The following is a 9,357-nucleotide window of genomic DNA, read 5'->3' as shown; positions in this document are numbered from 1 at the left end:
TTCTTTTTTTTGGCTGGGTCGAGAAATCATATAAAATGCAGGGTGTTCAGCATGGAGATCACTCTCAGAACACTGGGAGGGTCTGGCACTCGATGGGGGTTAGTTGCTTGGCAGTCTGCCTGCCACTGAGGGAAGTCCCATTAGAGACGTATCCCCACCTTGTCACCAACAGGATGATGTTACCAGGTAATAAACCCTCATCCTTGTATCTTGGCTTCGGTAAATTTGAACTTAGCTGACGGTAGTTTCCTAATTTTATTATAAGTGGCTTTAAAGAAGTCTCAGCCAAGTTATCACATAGCACTTAACCCAGCCCTGGGATTTACTGTCTTGATGACTAAATGGCTCTGCACAGTGTGAGATGCTTCAGTGTGCAAGGCAGCAGCGGGGGGGGGGGAGGTCTTCACAGGGACAGCTGGCAAGAGACTTCCCGAGGCACATCAATCATGTTGGTCAATTTAGGGCACGGTCTGGTTCTGTAGCTTTGAAAGGCTGATTCTATTAGCACACTTTACAAGAGGGATGGGGATTAACTCAGTCACCAGAAACGAAATACCCCTTCAGAAATTCAGAGACCTCTGATGAACAGAACAGACATTTGGGCTTTAATTGCTAAAGCAGCTACCTACTTGGGGAAACCATGGCATTCTGCTGCCTGGACAGCAGGAATTAAGATTTCAGAGTTGCTGGCACCAGAACAGAGCCTCTCAGCTCGCTTCACCTTGGCAACCTTAAATAGTCCCTCTTTGGTCTCCATGATAGCAGTATGTTCCTTTGGATAGAATACTTAGTTTGGAAAGAATGTAGTCAAATGTGGGATATGTAAGCACCCCTCAACGGTCACAATCCATCCTAGTATCTTATATAGTGATTTTTTTTTTTAATTTATTGGACTTATGGTTCCTCGTGGCTGGGAAGGCCTCACGATCACGGCGGAAGGTGAAAGCCACGTCTCACATGGCAGCAGATAAGAGGAAAAAAAGGTAGTGATCTTTTAGTTAAAAACCTGAGACTGGTAGTGGGCTTGGAGCCAGAGGATCGCTTGAGTCCAGGAGTTCGAGACCAGCCAGGGTAACAAATTGAGACCCCAACTTTAAAATTAAAAAACAAAAGAAAAAATAGCTGGGTGTGGTGGCTCACACCTGTAATCCTAGCACTTGGGGAGGCCAAGGCGGGTGGATTGCCTGAGCTCAGAAGTTGGAGACCAACCTGGGCAACATGGTTGAAACCCTGTCTCTACTAAAACATAAAAAATTAGCCAGGTGTGGTGGCATGCACCTGTAGTCTCAGTTACTCCGGAGGCTGAGGCACAAGAATTGCTTGAACCTGGGAGGTAGAGGTTGCAGAGATCATGCCACCGCACTCCCAGCCTGGGTGACAGAGCAAGACTGTCTCAAAAACAAAAAACAAACAAACAAAAAAAAATTTGTCTCAAAAAAATGAAAAAAATTTAAATTTAAATTAAAAAGAAAAAAAAAAAAGGTTGGGCGTGGTGGCTCCTGCGTGGAATCTCAGTACTTTGGGAGGCTGAGGCAGGCAGATCACGAGGTCAGGAGATAGAGACCATCCTGGCCAACATGGTGAAATCCCGTCTCTACTAAAGAAGGTACGCGGTGCCTGTAGTCTCAGCACTCAGGAGGCTGAGCCAAGAGAATTGCTTGAACCTGAGAGGCGGAGGCTGCAGTGAGCTGAGATTACACCACTGCACTCCAGCCTGGTGACAGAGTGGAACTCCGTTTCAAAAAATAAATAAAATAAACTAAAATAAAAAAGAGCAAAAATATAAAATGTAAAAAAAAAAAAAAAAAAAAAAAAAAAGGAAAAAGGAACCTGATTGCCTTGGTGAGTCAACACTGGATATCTTCTGACCATTATTTGAAACAAAAAAGGAAACCACTGATATTCTATGCAAAGACCTGTTCCTGGAAGCCACTCTGTGGAGACACCAGGAGAACTTTTCTCAGTCCTTCATTGATTTGAAGTAAAAGTGCTAAAGCAATGTTTGTGGGTGGCAACCCATTAGCAGATCACAAAATCAACGTAGTGGGTAACTGAAAAAGAGAAAACACAAGATGGAATCCTGTTTACGTAACTGGGGTTAAGCGTTACTCTCTGAAACTCACGGCATCGGTTTCCTCCTAGGCTCTTCCAACGCAGTATGATCGCGTTCATTTCAGTTTACAATCCTTGCATTCCCATCGATTTGTGAGATTATACCCAGGTCATCCACAGTGGAGGTCTGAAAATGTTCTTAGTTGTACTCTAATTTCACTAACTGCCAAAAGCTTTTCCAGAATAATCTCAGTCACTTCATTCCTTTAAAGATGAAGCCCGAAGAAGGCATGGCGATTACTTTAGAGGAACAATTAGCAGCAGAGGCAGGGCTGTGCTGATCCCATCTGGCATGGCTAGTAGCTAACCTATAAAACAGGAGAATAATTTGAAGTAACAGCCAAGGAAGTGACTCAAAACTGAATGCTATGTAACAACTAATTTGGGAGAAAAAGGCAGTCAGTCTAAGAGCACTCATTCTCACCACCAGCAGGCATGTGTGCGTTGGGGGAGCATAACGGGGCACTATCACATCATTTTGGTGCAGGCTGGTGGGGATCCAGGATGACTCATTTTAAGGAGACAGTACCTCTGAGGGAGCAGTTGCTGGTAAGAGGCCAGTAAACAACTCTGGATATAAACATTTCAAGTCAAATCTTATGGTTTACTTGAGTTCTGTAGCCAAGTCCACTCAGCAGACAATAACCACTTGATAAGCTGCCCTTTTCACTGTTTTACTTGCAGGCTGTAAACTACTGGGGCCAGTTTTTAGGCTCATTAAATCTAACCCAGAATACAGCTTCTTTGGTGTCCAGCAAAAACACAACCTTAAACACAAAGAGTTTGCACACACCTCCCATTTCAACAGAAAAGAAAGGCAATCTGTGTGCACTTCAAGCCTGGCATTCAAATGGGAACAAAGCCGGGCACCCCACCCTCCAGCATCACTTGGCTTCTTTCTTGCTCACACACCAGTCCTGACATTCAGACAGGATCTAAGCTACAAACTCAGGAGACCTCCCTGGCATCCTTAACAAAGCACATAGAAACCAAACAGCCGTGGTTTCCCCTAAATGTCAGGACCCTGGAGCAGAGGCAAGGTCAGAGTCGTCAAGCATGCTCACTGCCACAAGCTGGCATACATCCTACATTCCACTCTGTTTCTAAGAGCACATTCATTTTCTTGAAATAAGTAACAAACACTTTCATTCCACAATAAGGGCATAAATCAAATCCTGGCTACTTGTGCATTTCCGCCACCTCATACAGCCTGTACCCTCAGAGCCATAATCAAAGGACTAGAGAAAGCAGGGCAAGCACACACTTGCTTTTCACGTTTTAGAGGAATGATGCTCTCTAGACTGGGCTCTCAGCAGGATATGCTGAGGGGAAAAAAGGGGGAAAAAAACATGGAGCCAAACCCTTAAGCCTCAGAATAGATGATTTCCCTCAGTCCAGATTTTCAGACAGGGATAACTAACCATCACAGGCTTGTGGGACTTCTTAGGGCTATGAAAGATGTAAAAACAAAGCTTACAAACAGGAAAGCAATCATTTCACTTGTTTCCGGCAAAGCAGTTCAGTTTTGTCTCTTATTGCGGACACCTAGCAACAAAACGCCACTAAAGTCTCCCTGCCCCTTGGCATCCATTGCTTTAAGTCCAGAGCAGGGGAAGCAAAAAAGATTACCACACCCCCAAACCAAGCCTGTTTACCAGTTCGTCTACTTACATGCATTAAAGACATGGCAATTTGGGTCCGGGTCCAGGTCCTGGTTCAGGGCAACTGCCACAATGTGGCTACTAGAGGATCCTTTTCCGGCTTCAGAAACTGAGGCTCACTGCACCTGGGAAGAAGAGAAATTAAGAAAAAAAACTACTTAAGAAGATACACGCAGAGTAACTCTCAAGCAGCTTAAAATTTCTGTAAGGCAAACTTGGGAAACTGAGTTTCAGATATTCAAATTCCACACTGAAAGGCCTTTCTTTGCCTTCAGACAGGGATAACTTGACATCATCATGGACCCAGCTCCCCTCAACCTGCTGGCCCATGGCACTAATAGCCACAGCACATGCAAACTATTTTTTTATCAAATTGTTCACTTCCCTCACGCAAACTCTGCGGAGCAAGAATGTGACTTTCAGTTTTGTTTTGTTGTTTTTCTTGAAACAGTTTCACTCTTGTTGCCCAGGCTGGAGTGCAATGACCCGATCTCAGTTCACTGCAACCTCCACCTCCTGGGTTCAAGTGATTCTCCTGCCTCAGCCTCCCAAGTAAGCTGGGATTACAAGCATGCGCCACCACGCCAGGCCAATTTTGTATTTTTAGTAGAGATGGAGTTTCTTCATGTTGGTCAGGCTGGTCTTGAATGCCCGACCTCAGGTGATCGACTTGCCTCAGCCTCCCAAAGTGCTGGGATTACAGGTGTCAGCCACCGCACCCTCCAGGCTTTCAGTTTTTTAAGACAGAGGATTAGAGATTTGCCCAAGAGCTACTTAAAAATAGCCAGCACTACAATCTCACTATAATAAAATCCTTGCACTAAAAACAGATCAGATCATCTAATTCAAGCTTGTCTAACCCACAGCCTGCATGTGGCTCAGGACGGCTTTGAATGCAGCCCAACACAAATTTGTAAACTCTTACATCATGAGATTTTTTTTTTAGCCCATCAGCCATCATTAGTGTTAGTATATTTTATGTGTGGCCCAAGACAATTCTTCCAATGTGGCACAAGGAAGCCAAAAGATGACACCCCTGATCTAGTTACTACCCATTTGCTCTTGGACTGGCCACATGATTCCCGGACTCCACCCCAGAGCCATTCTCACCCATGCCTGGAGGTGAGGCCCAGCAATGTGTATATTTTAACACTTTGTTGGTGGTTCTGATGTAATAGTCAGGTTTTGAAATCACTAACCCTGTTTCACAGATGAAGAAATAAGACTGGTGAGAAAACAGGCTGAGACTAGGGCCCAGATCTAGTTAGCCTAATGTGTGGTATACAGGAGTTTCTCAACCTCAGCTCTACTGACATACTGGGTGGATCAGTTATTCCTCATGCAGGCTGTCGTGTGCATTGTAGGATATTTATTTATTTATTTATTTACAGAGTTTCGCTCTTGTCACCCAGACTGGAGTACAATGGTGCGATCTCAGCTCACTGCAAATTCTGCCTCCTGGGTTCAAGAGATTCTCCCGCCTTAGTCTCCTGAGTAGCTGGGATTATAGGTGCCCACCACCACACCCAGCTAATTTTTGTATTTTTAGTAGAGACAAGGTTTCACCACATTTGCCAGGCTGGTCTCGAACTCCTGACCTCAGGTGATCCACCCACCTCGGCGTCCCAAAGTGCTGGAATTACAGGCATGAGATAAATATCCAGGCCCGGCCAGGATATTTATTAATAGCAGCATTCACCGGAGGCCAGGAACACCATCCCTCCCCAGTTGAGAACTGCCAGTCTAACTCAGTAACTGCTTGTATAACTTTGGGCAAGAGAACTCTCTAAGCCTCACTTTTACTTACTTAACAGCAGAGTGGGGGAAAAAATTTACCTCACATGGGGTTGATATTAGAAATACTATTTATGGCCGGGCGCGGTGGCTCACGCCTGTAATCCCAGCACTTTGCGAGGCTGAGGCAGGCAGATCACCTGAGGTCGGGAGTTCGAGACCAGCCTGACCAACATGGAGAAATTCCCCAGCTACTTGGGAGGCTGAGGCAGGAGACTAGCTTGAACCCGGGAGGCAGAGGTTACTCTGAGTCAGGATTGCACCATCGCACTCCAGCCTGGGCAACAAGAGCAAAACTCTATCTCAAAACAAACAAACAAACAAACAAAAAATACTCTTTGTGAGAGTGCTTGGCAAGGACCCTAGCAAAAGGAATTCCATACTACTTCCATTATCTGAGCAAACATAACCCTGGAAGACCAACACATCCCCAAAACTAACAAACCAATACTTAAAGGGGACCATAAGCATACTCAAGTCTATGAAAGAATTTAAAATCTCACCGTTTAAAGAAACTTCATCATGAAGATCCTTACACTCAACACCTTAAGGTGATGGGTTTTCACATGACTGTTTCCAAGGCCACAGCCAACACCTTTAATCTAAAAGAGAAGGATAACAGGCTTCATTCTAACAGAAACCACCTTAAGGTTTATTCTCCAGATCTGTATTAAACGGCTGAGCCTCAGCGAGTCAGACCTCCTCACAAAAGATACCATTTCAGACAGGGATAACTTTAGATCATCCTCAGCTCAGACAATAACAAAGATGCCTAAATCCCAGCAATCCAAAATTCATTTGCCACGTCTCTTTCCATCCCTGCATGCCCTAACAAGGATCCACGTTGGTTACAGTGACATCTAGTGGCCCCAAAATACACGGGCACAGACCCTACTCATTTTTATCATTAAAATAATTAGTATTCTGAATTCTGAGTAACTTCTTACCATAGCTGGCTTGTATGTCAACATGTATTCTCACACTTGAACTTCAGAATAAAGCAGGACGTGAATGTATGTGATAGCACCATCTGTGCTTTCTCATTTTTGGTGACCACTCAGGCCTTGCCTGAACCCATTCTTACTCACGTTAGGGCTCCATCCATTACTCTGCTCCTTCAACCTGGAGCTCTGCTTTTCACCGTCTCTGCAGATGCCAAACAAAGAAAGGCCTCTGGGGAAGGAAAAAAGGCTCGTTGTTAAAACTACGGCTTTCCAGAAGAAGTTTACAATCCTATTGATTCCCATCTGTAAAGTTAAATATAAACTACTGATCGGGGCCGTCCTCAAGGCACTCCAAGTGGAATCACGTCTTCACACGTTAACACTCCTGATGCTGAATTAAGAACCACCATCGTCAGAGTTTGCCCGTGCAAGGGCACCGAAGACCCCCGGGCGTGCACGCTCAGCACACGCACGGCGGAGGCGCACGAGGCTGCCCAGAATGTCAGGCCCCCCTCCCCGGCAGAAGCCGGCCCTATGACGCCTAGGACGGGCTTGAGCTCTCTCCCTTCACGTAACACTTTCTCGCCGTTTGGAAAGCATTTTCTCATCCAGTACTTCTAACCCTCCTAATCACCCTACCAGAGAGAAACGAGCTTATCGTCACCACTTCGTCTCTGAGGAAGGGAGGCCAAGTGTGTTAGTGTCGTGTCAAGGAAGACCCCGTTTTCCCACTCAGGCAGCCTTACCATCATCACTAAAGGCCTGAAGCTGCTCGCCGTCCTCAACACCAACGCCAGTAGCCATGTCTTCCAGCCACGCGGCCGACCTCGAAAAGAACGCGAGACCGCGCCTGCGCACAAGTCTTCTCGGCAAGCTCTCTCCGGAACTCTCGCGATGTTGAGAAAGGGCTGATGGGAAATGTAGTTCAAAACTGCAGTCACTGGGGGCTGGCCGCGTCCTCAGCGCGACCCTGGAGCTGGGGGTAAGATGGTGGCCGCCACCAGGGGCAGTGGAGGGTCGGAGTGGGAAACCAGGCCTATAAAGAACCACGGCTGTCGGAAAACGAAGCTGGAGGTTCACTTCTGCCAGAAAGTCATTGAGCATCAGCACCGGTTGTCCCTGATCGAGACTGGGGAAGCACAGAAAGTTCGAGGGGCCAGGGACGGATGAGGAAACCGGGGCTTGGCCGAATATCTTTTTTAATTGCTCTGCGGATTTTATCTGGGGGAGGATAGGGGCATTTGGAGTGGTTCGCTGGGTTAGTGAAGAGGAGAGATTCCAAGGGAATCGTTCAACCTCCCGCTCAGGTGTTTTTAAGATTGGGGCGAGGCCGGTGAGGCCGAGGCGCGGGCGGCAGGGGGCGCTCGAGAGCGACGGGGGTTCCGCCTCCGCGGCTGCCCGAGGGTCCGGGCCGAGTGTGCTTTTCATTCCGAGAAGAGAAAAAAAGGCAAGTGTCACGAGTTGAATTACGAAAAGAACGGAGAATGATGTAACACCCACTGCTCTTCTGGGTGTTATTTTTGAGGCAACCACTTTGGCTTCATTTTTTTTTTTTTTTTTGGTTTCTGGGTTTTCTTGGTTTGTTTTTGAGACGGGGTTTCACCCTGGCACGCAGGCTGGAGTGCAGTGGTGCAATCATAACTTATTGCAGCCTCGACGTCCCGGGCTCAAGTGATCCTCCTGCCTCAGCCTCCCAAGTGGCCAGGGTGACCGGCGAGCACCACCACGCCCAGATGATTATTTTTATTTTGCAGAGATGAGGTCTCACTGTGTTGCCCGGGTTGGTCTCAAACTCCTGGCCTCAAGCAACCGTCCTGTTTTGGCCTCCCAAAGTGCTGGGATTACAAAGGTGAGCCACTGCGCCCGGTCTGGCTTCATTTTTGAAATAAAAATAAGGCAAAAATGACAACAATCAGGGCCAGAATTTGCACCTATTTGAAAACTAATTTAAATTTGCAAGACCAAGAGCCTTTTCTCCATTCCAGTCTCCCCGTTCTCATCCACCCATTAACAGTGATTTCTGTGGCCTTCGGTGTGGATTATATTGTCCTGCAGATGGTGATATGTTGCAGATACTTATTTTCAAATTACCACATTTGTTTATGTTTACCTCCTTTCATTTGATTGTAAGCTCTTCAAGGGCTTTTTATTTTAATTTTTTTTTATTATTATTTTTTGAGATAGAGTTTCGCTCTTGTTGCCCAGCCTGGAATGCAATGGTGCAATCTCGGCTCACCACAACCTCTGCCTCCCAAGTTCAAGTGATTCTCCTGCTTCAGCCTCCCGAGTAGCTGGGATTACAGGCATGCGCCACCACGCCCAGCTAATTTTGTATTTTTAGTAGAGACGGGGTTTCTCCATGTCAGGCTGGTCTCAAACTGCCGACCTCAGGTGATCCACCCGCCTTGGCCTCCCAAAGTGCTGGGATTACAGGTGTGAGCCACCATGCCCAGCCTCTTTTTTTTTTTTTTCTTTTTAATTTCTTAACAGTGCAGGGTTTGGTGTTTACCTGCTATGCTAACAGTAAGTCTTCGCAAATAATCATTAATTCATTCAGCAGTAATTCTGGCCATTGGGTTTCTCTACCTTACCCTTGAAGACACATCATTTTGTGTAATACTGAAAGGAAGAATGTGTTCTGTCCCTGCAAACATAGTTCCTTTCCTTTGAGACTTGCAGTGGGAATTCTAAGTGTGAATTTTCCAAAAGCTGCTAGCGGGCTGGTGACCTGCTGTAGACAAAATAGTAATGAGAGCTAATACTTCATAGCACTTACCAGGTGCCACTCCTTACATTGATTTCTGTACATGTATGAACTCATTTAATCCTCACAATGCAGTGAAGTA

The 9,357-nt window shown here is 46.1% G+C and overlaps 1 protein-coding gene, 1 long non-coding RNA gene and 3 other non-coding genes across 5 annotated transcripts in view; 1 reads left to right on the top strand and 4 right to left on the bottom strand.

Annotated features, from left to right (window-relative positions):
* Positions 1–236: 236 nt before the first annotated feature.
* On the bottom strand, positions 237–7,381 carry LOC103878999. The gene is made up of 5 exons (XR_639396.4): positions 7,258–7,381; positions 6,656–6,740; positions 6,071–6,169; positions 3,784–3,898; positions 237–2,420 (listed from the first exon to the last, which is right to left on the bottom strand). It is a non-coding gene; the product is annotated as an uncharacterized LOC103878999 (long non-coding RNA).
* On the bottom strand, positions 3,476–3,547 carry LOC116271126. Its single transcript, XR_004179565.1, has one exon. It is a non-coding gene; the product is annotated as a small nucleolar RNA R38 (small nucleolar RNA).
* On the bottom strand, positions 3,997–4,080 carry LOC116271127. Its single transcript, XR_004179566.1, has one exon. It is a non-coding gene; the product is annotated as a small nucleolar RNA R38 (small nucleolar RNA).
* On the bottom strand, positions 6,246–6,323 carry LOC116271124. Its single transcript, XR_004179563.1, has one exon. It is a non-coding gene; the product is annotated as a small nucleolar RNA R38 (small nucleolar RNA).
* Positions 7,382–8,345: 964 nt separating the features above from the next.
* Positions 8,346–9,357, top strand: part of CYGB (cytoglobin) — a 29,812-nt gene continuing 28,800 nt past the window's right edge. Inside the window, exon 1 of the mRNA XM_031657799.1 lies at positions 8,346–8,360. The gene's annotated coding sequence lies outside the window, so the exon portion shown is untranslated. The remainder of the gene's footprint in view (positions 8,361–9,357) is intronic.

This window comes from Papio anubis, chromosome 17, assembly GCF_008728515.1.
Source record: "Papio anubis isolate 15944 chromosome 17, Panubis1.0, whole genome shotgun sequence".
In the NCBI taxonomy this organism is placed as follows: Eukaryota; Metazoa; Chordata; class Mammalia; order Primates; family Cercopithecidae; genus Papio; species Papio anubis.
Note: the sequence above shows the minus strand (reverse complement) of the source record. Positions and strands in the feature narration are given on the sequence as shown.